The sequence below is a fragment of the Mustela lutreola genome, chromosome 8 (assembly GCF_030435805.1).
Source record: "Mustela lutreola isolate mMusLut2 chromosome 8, mMusLut2.pri, whole genome shotgun sequence".
Lineage (NCBI taxonomy): Eukaryota > Metazoa > Chordata > Mammalia > Carnivora > Mustelidae > Mustela > Mustela lutreola.
Window position 1 is genome coordinate 60,771,987 of NC_081297.1, and position 11,151 is coordinate 60,783,137.

The following is an 11,151-nucleotide window of genomic DNA, read 5'->3' on the forward strand; positions in this document are numbered from 1 at the left end:
TCAGGCTCTCTGCTCACTATGTAGCCTGCTTCTCCCTCTCCCTCTGTCTACCGCTCTGACTACCTGTGTGCTCTCTCTCTCTCTCTCTGGCAAATAAATAAATAATAAATAAATAAATAATAGACTGTTCTAGAAATGGGCATGCAAAAGAGGCAGCTGGTAAAGGCTTAGAAACAAGTGAGGAACATGTTATTGGAAAGTGGAAGAAGAAAATCCTTCTCATGTACTGGCAGCAAGTTTGTGGAGCTGTCTCCTTCAGTTATACAGAAGGCAGAATTTGCAGATTTTGAACTTGGATACTTAGCCAAGGAGATTTCCAAGAAAATTATTAAAGGCACAACCTAGTTTCTCCTTGTTGCTTATAGTAAAATGCAAGAGGAGAGGGAAAATGAGGAAAGAATTGTTAAAGAAGAGGGAACCAGGAATAGAGGATCTGGAATCTTTGAGCTGACAACATTTATATGTGATTTTGGACTTTTGGTTGATGCTGAAAATGGAATGAGAGAACCACAGGAGGAAGTAAATGTATTTTTGCATTTGAGACAGAGAGAATCTTTGGAAGCCAGAGGGTAGACTGCAGTAGGCAGAATTTCTAAAGTAATTCCCCAAAGATGACCTGCCCTACTCTCTGAAGCCTATAACTATGATGAGTCATTACACCCATGATTAACTTTATATGCACAGTTGAACTTAACATAAGGAGATTATGTGGTGGGCCTGATTTAATCACATGAGCTCTTAAAAAAGAAAGCTTTCTTCCACTAGTGACAGAAAAGAAAGAAAGAAAGATTTGAAACTCAGAAAACTCAGTATACTGTTACTGGCTCTAAAGATGAAGTGACACCTTGTATAAATCCTGACCTGTGCTGCTTACCCCAGACATGAATGTATTATACACCAATGCTGGCCTCCTCCTGTATGGCTGCTTCCTTTCTTTGCAACCCATTGTATGGCTTTATAAATGGTAAAGTGAAAGGGGGAAAAAAAGAAACACATAAGCAACAGAAAGTGACTACAAGGAGCTAAGAACAACTCCTTGCAAACAGGTAAAGGGGGCTCATAGCCCTGTAACTAAGGACAGAATGGCCTTAATTCAGCCAACAACACAGATGAGCTTCAAAGAGGACCTCAGACTCCAGATGAGAGCACAGCCAGCTGACACCTTGATTTCAACGTTGAAAGTCTGAACAAGAGCCCAAAAATGCCATCCTTGACTGCAGACCCACAGAACTGGAGGATAATAAATTTTGCTGTTGTTTTGTTGTTGTCTTCATTGTTTTAACAGATCAGTTATTTAATGAGGTTCTTTGTAAGAAATGTAGAACACCAGTTTCTGAAGGTAAACTCCATTTGTGGGAGAAAACACAGAGCGGAAGTAACCCTGGAGCTGAGGAACAGCTTTGAGTTTTGGCAAAATTTGCAAGTCCGCAGCTTTCCTTTTATATTTTATTTTTTTTAATTAACATAGAGTGTATTATTTGTTTCAGGGGTACAGGTCTTTGAACCATCAGTCTTACACAGTTCCCAGCACTCACCATCGCACATACCCTCTTCAATGTCCATCACCCAGCCAGCCTATCCTCCCACCCACCCCCCTCACCCACAGCAGCCCTCAATTTTTTTCCTGAGATTAAAAGTCTCTTATGGTTTGTTTCCTTCCCTGGTCCTATCTTGTTTCATTTTTCCCTCCCTTGCCCTCACGAACTCCCACCCTGTCTCTCAAACTCCTCATATCAGAGAGATCCTATGAGAATTTTCTTTCTCTGACTGACTGATTTTGCTTAGCGTAATACCCTCTAGTTCTATCCACATCGTTGCAAATGGCAAGATTTCAGTTTTTTTATGGTTTTGACGGGTTTTTGTTAGTTTCAGTGTTTCCAGAAAAATCCACAGCTTTCTGACCAACCTTGCACTGCTCCATAATCTCACATTTCTCTTCTTCCCATTTGAAGATCTCACCTTCCTGGTGTCTGGGTTTACACAGCTTCTTCTTGAAATAAGCATCAGTGAGATGCTTGGGAATTTTCACAATACTGATAGCAATTTTGGTGGAGATGGCAATGACAGATTTCTGGTGTGTTCTTCATAGAAACTCAGTTGAGGGTCAGAGGTCCAGTCATAAGTAACAAGCCACACTGTTCCAATGCTTCAGGAAAACCATCCTCTTGCCCCTGTAGAGTGCAGTGAAGATGATCACAATAGTGACAGGAGAGGCACCTTTGTGGCTCAGTCAGTTAAGTATCTGCCTTCTGCTCAAATCATGATCTCAGGGTCCTAGAATCAAGCCCTGAATGGGGTTCCCTGCTCAGGGAGTCTGCTTCTCCTTTCTCTCCCTCTGCCCTTTCCCCCACTCATGCTCTCTATCTTTCTCTATCTCTCAAGCAAATAAATAAGTTTTTTAAGGGTGGCACCAGTGATGCTAGCTTGAAGTTTTCTCACATGTTGCCTGAAATGTTTTTTTGCCATGGCTCAAAATCTTTCAAACCACATCTTCAGTAGGATAATACCTAGGCACGTGGGGAAGTTTAACCTCTCAGGTACCACGGTTCTTGTCACCACCAGCTGGTTTTGTGACAGTAGCAGGAACCTTCTTCTTTTTCTTTTCAACTCTGGATTTAGCTGCTGAATACTTCCTGTTGTACATAGCCTTTCTGGAATACATAGCCCTTGGGAAATATCTGCCAATTCCTTGGCTAGCCCAGGGTTTGGACTGTGGTGGGGCTTCCCTTCCATTGGTGTTTTAGCTTTGAGTTTATCCTTCTTCATCCTGCCACCAGCATCAGCCATCTTGGCTTCAGGTTTCTTCTCCTTAATATCTGCCTTCTCAGCTCGTTCACACGCTATCTTTCAAGAAGGGAAAGAACAGTAAGTTTTGTTATTTTAAGACATAAAGCTTGTGTCTTAGTTTGTTACATAGCAAAGAGGAATTTCATAGGGTAAATATAGCAAAGATAATCATGGAGACCAAAGTCGCAGGAATTGACTAGCTTATATAAAGATTTACTTTTTTAAAAAAAAGATTTTATTTATTTATTTGACAGAGAGTCACAAGTAGGCAGAGAGGCAAGCAAAGAGAGAGAGGAGGAAGCAGGCTCCCTGCCAAGCATGATCATGACCTGAGTAGAAGGCAGAGGCTTAACTCACTGAGCCACCCAGTCACTCCTGAAGATTTACTTTTAAGCTCTGCTGTTAAATAAACACTCTGGGTTGGGACAAGGATAGAGAAATAGAAAAATGGAATAGGCCAGAAGGCTCAAAAAGTTCACAAACACAAAGCGATCTGATTTATAACAAAGCTGGGGGAAAGATGAACACTTAAATGAATGCTGCAAGGAAATTTGGATATACAGATAAAAAGGAATACTGACCTCCATACAAAAGAAAAATATTCTTCATGGATGGTCTCTCTAAGTGTGAAATGTAAAAATAATATGAAACAATGAATAAGAAAATAGCTTCACGTATTGACAAAAGCAAATAATTGTTAAATAGAAAACAGTAAACACTAATGAGGAAGTAAAAGAAGACTGATTTAAGGTATAATAAATAAACCTGTTTGTCCAAAGTAGGGTTCAGCAAACTTCAGCTCCCAAGCCAGTCTCTTATTTTATGTAAATAGGCTTTTTTTGGAACTCATACACATCCGTTCATTTGCAGGTTGTGGAGGCCTGCTTCAGGGCTACAATGTAGCCAAGGAGAATCTGGCTCTATGGATCCCACACAGGCCAGTTCAGCCACTCACCACCGACAATATTCAAAGGTAGAGAGACAAGTGATGGTGAGACAAGAAAGGAATTTATTTCAGTGAGGTCAACACCAGAAGATAGCAGAATAACATCTCGAAGACTGTCTCCAAAGTGCTAAAAACACTTCTTGGTTTATAGAAGGGAAATTTGGCACAAAGTCAGTGGGTATGTGCAGGTGGGCAATAAAGTCAGGTGGATTGTTGTTTTGGGGTAAATCACATGGGATCTTGCTGGTTCATGTTATTCTTTACTGCTTGAGAAGTAGTTTCAGTTCATATCATGAAATGCTTTGCCCAAAAAGTCTTTGCCTGAATTCAGAGATAAGCTGAAAAGAAAAACTTAATTAGAAAGTACAGACTAGGGGCACCTGGGTGCTTCAGTGGGTTAAGCCTCTGCTTTCAGCTCAGATCATGGTCTCAGGGTCCTGGGATCGAGCCCCAAGTTGGGCTCTCTGCTCGGCAGGGAGCCTGCTTACTCCTCTCTCTCTCTGCCTGCCTCTCTGCCTACTTGTGATCTCTGTCTGTCAAATAAATAAGTAAAATCTTTAAAAAAAAAAAAAAAGAAAGAAAGAAAGAAAGAAAGAGGGGCCACCTGGGTGGCTCAGTGGGTTAAAGCCTCTGCATTCGGCTCAGGTCATGATCCCAGGGTGCTGGGATCAAGCCCTGCATCCGGCTCTCTGCTCCACAGGGAGCCTGCTTACCTTCCTCTCTCTCTGCCTGCATCTCTGCCTACTTGTGATCTCTGTCTATCAAAGAAAGAAAGAAAGAAAGAGAAAATATATTTGTAATAGAGAGGGAGCAGTAAAGAACTGAGTAAATTTAGATTTTGTCTGAATAGATTATAGATGATGGTGGGGCTATTTAGATAACTCTGAGCAGTGGAGTAAAGGTACACTGGTACCCTCCAAATGAATATCAAATTAAGGTTGTGAGTCTTCAGTTATAAAGACTGAAACATATAAAGACTTAAAACATGTTGGCTCTATCTAGAAAAGCAAAGTACGTGTCCTGAGGTTTTCAGATAGCATCTATCATCTGTATAATATCAGAAAATCTTAATGGCAAAAACCTGTGCATTTAAGTTTTGATAATCAAATGTAAATCTCTACTCATTGGCAGCCAGTTTTAACACTAGCCAGACAGGGCTATTAAAGGGTGAGATGGTGGGCCTAGTGATAGCCAGTATATCACCAATGAAGGCCCTTTGTATCTTGATTTAGCTGATATTGTGGTGTACTTATTGTTCTCAACTGAAAAAAAGGCAGTTGGACAGGTTCCCTTTTGGTGGTTTCCACAGGAAAGGCTAGGAATTTGGGATTATTCCAACAATCATGTTGGGATTAGTCCAACAGTCATGGTGGGTGAGGACATTCATAGCTATACTAGCAGAAAAGAAAACTGGAAGGGCCACCGCCACTGGCAATTGCTTTAGAAATATATTATCAATAGACACATCTAGTTAATTTGTCTTACCTGTTATGCCCATAGGTTATAGAAGGTTCCCTTGGGGAATATAGAAGGGTTGCCTAGAATTAATGTGACTTGGGCTTCTGAGTCTAATAGAGTCAAGAATGCCTGGACCTTAAGCAGTGGTTGTAGCTAGTGCCCTTAATGAAGTCCATGTCACTGAACACATGCATAACCTCTATCCTGCCACCACAGCCACTTTGTTTGTGAACCCAGTGGGTGATGACTGGAGTGGCTGGGGAAAGAGGCTGACAGGTATACACAGAACAGGTCATCCTAACTACACAATTATTAAAACCCTCCTCTGCCAAGGTGCCTTGAGACAGTCAGTCAGTGAAGCATCCAACTCTTGATTTCAGCTCATATCATGACCTCAGGATCATGGAATCAAGCCCTGTGTTCAGCTCTGCACTCAGCAGGGAGTCTGCTTGAGGATTCTCTCCCTCTCCCTTTGCCCCTACCACCACTCTCTCTCTCTCTCTCTCTCTCTAATAAATAAGTAAACCTTTAAAAAAAAACAACCCTCAGACCAGGTGGTGGGTATTATAGAGGGCACGGATTGCATGGAGCACTGGGTGTGGTGAAAAAATAATGAATACTGTTATGCTGAAGAAAAATAAATTAATTTTTTAAAAAAACCTCTTCTGCTGAGGTCACACTTCAGTAAGCATTCACATGGGACTCAAATATCTTCACATTTTTTGCCCATTCATCAAGTTCTTTACACATACTTCTTCTCCAAATGACCTTCACTAATTATCCAATCATTTCCTTCCGAGTCCCTGGCCATTCAGCCATGCTATTGGCCACAACTCACAAATTGGTATATAATTACGTATCTGGACATTTCTCATTCCAATAAAAGGGAACAAACAGGCACAATATTCAAAGTTCTGCCCACTGAGAGGATTTCCCTTCATCACTGTCCTTTAGGGATGTCTCAGAAAGGGGCCATTGTGTCACAGCTGTTCATTTTTGGCTGGTGCCTGTATATCTGCAGAGTGGTCCATCTATAAACCAGACCCAAGTCTTCTCTTCTTTGGACACTTAAATATAAGGAATGCTTATGAAGCCATAGGTGCAGACTGGAAGAGAGAAGGCAATGTAGCAGAAATTGGAACACCAGGAATTTGGGCCACTTCACGTGAACTACTTGTGCATTCAGTGCCTACTTAGGCCTAATCATGTACATTAGGTCATAAAATAACTTGAAGTCCTGCAGTATCATTCAATCTCTACTTAGGCCCTTAGCAGGCTAAGAGCTGTCCCAAAAGGAAAGTAGTTACCTATAGATGCTGACAGGGTCTTGCTCCAAAATCTTAAGGCCTGCACTGTGATTCACAGATGGGGGGCAGAGAAAGTTTCCAGAAAGGATCAATATCTGCCACCAACGCTTCAAGCACCATTGGAAATGGTGGATCACATGGCCCACACGGAAGGACAGCTTGAACAATATCCTGGACCTGCACAGAAACCCTCTGAGCTGACCTGAAGTTACCTTTAGCTCACTTTAATACTAAGATCTCCTATTTCTGAACATACAATGTATGTTCTAGCATGTTGATGTACTAAACATGTGTGACTGAGCCAAAAGGGCCTGTGTGAGCTCCATGCCCCACTCCCATACATGGAATAGAAACTTCCTGTACTAACCCATAGGATAACAGTGCTTTGAGAGCTAGCTGTCTCCTTGCTTGAACCAGTAATAAAACATTCTTTGCTTTTTACATTTCCTTGGGTTATACTCCATTCAATGCAGCTCAAGCAGTGAACCCACCTCCCAAGTTCAGCTACAAATAGATCCTCAGAAGAGATTCAAAGGAAGAAAAAAATCTCAATGCATAAACAAGATTACTGATATACTGATTATAATAACCAAAACCTGGAAATAACATAAGCATCTCAGAATAAAATAAATTTAAATGTTAGACTATTTTATAATCATTGAAGCAAATTTTAAATAACAATGAAAAGAATATAAGACTAACTGGCAAGAAATACAAGTACCTGGTGGCTCAGTTGGTTAAGCGTCCGACTCTTGATTTCAGCTCAGGTCATAATCTCTGGGCTGTGAGATCAATCCCCACTTTCACACACTCTCCCTCTCTCTTTCTCTTTCTCTAAAAAGGAAGAAAGGAAGGAAGGAGGAAGGAGTTGTCTAAACACAATAAAACAACTATATGAAATGCACATGTATAATAAATAAAAATAATTATGCATTAAGAAAGTACTTACTGCAAACTAGCCTCAGCTAAGGCTAATTTCAGCAGAAAATACCTTAATACGAACTGTCAGCTGGTTCCTAAATTCACTAGAAGGGCTAGAGAAACAGATGATGTTTAAGTGTCCAAGGGCACCAACAACAACCCTGCCACAGGACTGGTCTTGTGAAAAAATGGCTACCACAGCCACTAGCCGCCGCTGCTGCCAAGCTCTAAACGCTAAGAATTTGACAAGCAACAACAGTGAATGCTACCTGTACATGTGTTTCTGAGTCAGAATTCAATCCTGCAGCCATTGTTCTCCTTATAATCTAGATGCTTCTATAATCTAGATGCGCCAGCAAAACGAAGGCTGTTCTCCACACACCCGTTGGTCTGCTTATCTTTAGACAAGATCTTGTGAACGTTCCTAAGATTAGCAGAATTCATTCAAAAACTTGCCTCCTGGAAGCTGAGAAACTTCTCGACTTCACTGTGGGGAAACTATACACACCATCCTATTTAATTCTCATAAAAACAGCCAACATTACAATCTAGATTTTTCCAAATAGAGAAAATGATATATATATATATATATTTTTTTTTTTTTTTTTTTAGAATTTTAATTTTTTATTTTTTATAAACATATATTTTTATCCCCAGGGGTACAGGTCTGTGAATCACCAGGTTTACACACTTCACAGCACTCACCAAACCACATACCCTCCCCAATGTCCATAATCCCACCCCCTTCTCCCAAACCCCCTCCCCCCAGCAACCCTCAGTTTGTTTTGTGAGATTAAGAGTCACTTATGGTTTGTCTCCCTCCCAATCCCATCTTGTTTCATTTATTCTTTTCCTACCCACTTAAGGCCCCATGTTGCATCACAGACCTGGGAATAAAAATATATGTATATAAAAAATATATGTTGATATATATTTATTTTATAAATTATAGGCTGTTTAGAGTTTTTTAGGAAAGAATATGTGGAAATTGAAAGTCTGGCATTGTATTCCCTTTAAGCTATCCATAACTGTACCTCAAAGGTAGGGCACCCCAGTTTGAAGATTGCCAGTCTAACTCAGTTTATTAGATGCCTCTAGCTCAGGAGACAAATACAAGATAATCAGTTCAATCCATCTAATGTAATAACTGAATAATAACTGACTGTCAAGTAGCAGGTTTTATAAATATGCAACAAAGAATATGAAGGATAGAGTTTGGGCACTTCCAGAGTGAGGTAGTTATAAAGCTATAAAAGGACAGGTAGATGTGGGAACATGGAGTGACAGTGTCAAGGCTTAAAACAGAGAGGGAGATTCAGAGCAACCACGAAGTCTTCCATCATCCACAAGCAATGACATTTTTCATTCTTCCTTTCCAATTATTTAAATTTTTATTTCCTGCTATCATGTCAATGTTCAGGCTAGGAACCTAGTACAGTGTTGGGGGGCGGGGGGAAGTAGTGATGGCAGCATTCTCTAAATTGTTCCAGTCTTAAGATAATGTCTTTAGGAATTTGTAATTCATAATGGACTGTGATTTAGCAATGACCATTCTTAGAAGGAAGCTCACTTCTGATTGTTCTAAATCCACAGCACAGCAGAGAGCCCAGAGTCCTGAGGCATGCCATAAATTTTGATTTTATGGATAATGTCTTTAGGAATTTGTAATTCATAATGGACTGTGATTTAGCTGTAAATTATTTGTAAATGACATTAACTTCTTCATGTTAAGAAGGTTTCCTTTTATTCCTTATTTGCTAAGACTTTTAATAAGTATATATGTATTTTCTCTGTTAATCTTTTAATATGTTGTGGAGGTTTAAGGGGATAGGAGAAGAATAAATTAAACAAGATGGGATTGGGAGGGAGACAAACCATAAGTGACTCTTAATATCACAGAACAAACTGAGGGCTCCTGGGAGAAGGGGGGTTGGGAAAAGGGGGGGTGGGGTTATGGACATTGGGGAGGGTTTGTGCTATGGTGAGCACTGTGCAGTGTGTAAACTTGGCGATTCACAGACCTGTACCCCTGGGGATAAAAATATATTATATGTTTATAAAAAATAAACAAATTTTTTTAATCTTTTAATATGTTGAATTACATTAAAAGACTCCTTGTCTTAGAATAACTTTTCTTCCCAAGATGAAATCCAGTTTTCAAGAGGTAGTGTCTTGCCTTTAAAGATAGATTCAGATTGCTGCTAATTTGATTATGAGTTTTGTGTCTCTTCTTAAAACAAGACCCACCTGTAATGCATGATGATTCTTACATCATCCTTAAAAGGTTTTAGTATCAAAGTTATGCTATTTTCACAAAGTAAGGAGAATCACATTCCCTCTTTTATATCTTCAGAAGGAGTTGTCTATGTTTAGACTTACTTATTTTTTACATTGCTAGTATGACTCACACACATGATGAGGGCAGGAAACTTGTAGTTCATCATCTTGCTGACATCACTCCCTTAATTTATATTTCTTAAAAGTTTGCACATTTCATCTGTTTTCAAATTCATCATCAAGAACTTACTCATGCAATGTTCCTTACATTTTTAGTCTCTAAAGCATTGATAATTACGTTCCCTTTTTATACTGCTAATATAGTGAATTTGTGCATAAGCAATGACCATTCTTAGAAGGAAGCTCACTTCTGATTGTTCTAAATCCACAGCACAGCAGAGAGCCCAGAGTCCTGAGGCATGCCATAAATTTTGATTTTATGGATACCCCACAGATATTAAATATTTATTACTTATTATCCAGATAATAATGTCTATGAGTCCCTTGGGCCTTTATCCATTTTTAAACATTCAATCCAAAATAAACAGAAAATTCAACATATTAAACACCAAACATCAAGGTAAATGCACCCGTATAATACTAAACAGGACAAATTCTGGGAAATCTCCCACATTCTTAGGTGAGAACACAAAAATCACGTGGTGGTTGCTGAATATTATTATAGCTTATTGGCAAGTGTTCAAATAGTGAGCATAGGTTCAACACTCACATGTGCCACAACTCAATACTATAAGCTGATCCAAATCTGTCATACCTAGTTTAATTTACTTTATTCCTTAGGTTCACGATATCATTTGGGAGGTGTACCAAACCCCTCTCTGTCTCCTCTGACAACTAAGAGATCACTTTTTGTCAGGGAGAAGGAGTACTGCTCTAAGCAGTCAGATTTCAGAACATGTGTAAAGGGTGTGTGTGTGTGTGTGTGTGTGTGTAAAGGCAATGGAGAAATCTTCCCTTTGGCTATTTCTCCTCTAAGATTTGTAGTTGTAAACTCTTCATCCCGTTTGAATAGTAACTTCCAAGAATCAATATTGGGCAAAGGAAAGAGGGTACCATTCACACCAAGTCAAGGAAGATTTGGACATGAGGTCCATGTCCTTAGGGCCCAGTGACCTGGAACATTTTATTCTTGGGCATCCTAAAAGGATTTGGAAAAATTACATACCCTCTCACACATTTTTAAATTGACATTTAAGATTACTAAAGAAATTGTTTAAATTTAAATAGTTGCAAGTGATGTAACTTCCAGCACATTATAATACTGACATTTAAAATAAAACTGTTACTTTACTCATTCAAATACATCCCACAGAATCTAAATGCCATAGCAATTTGACACCCACTATCAAACCTTTTTAAAAGACAAGATGTTTTTAAAATTAAAAATTTTACAAAATTCTTTTTTCTCCTTAACCTGTATTTTTACTTCACTGT

The 11,151-nt window shown here is 39.4% G+C and overlaps 1 pseudogene; it reads right to left on the reverse strand.

Moving 5' to 3' along the window:
• Positions 1–1,294: 1,294 nt before the first annotated feature.
• LOC131839758 (large ribosomal subunit protein eL6-like) lies at positions 1,295–9,863 on the reverse strand (annotated as a pseudogene).
• Between the last annotated feature and the right edge of the window lie 1,288 nt (positions 9,864–11,151).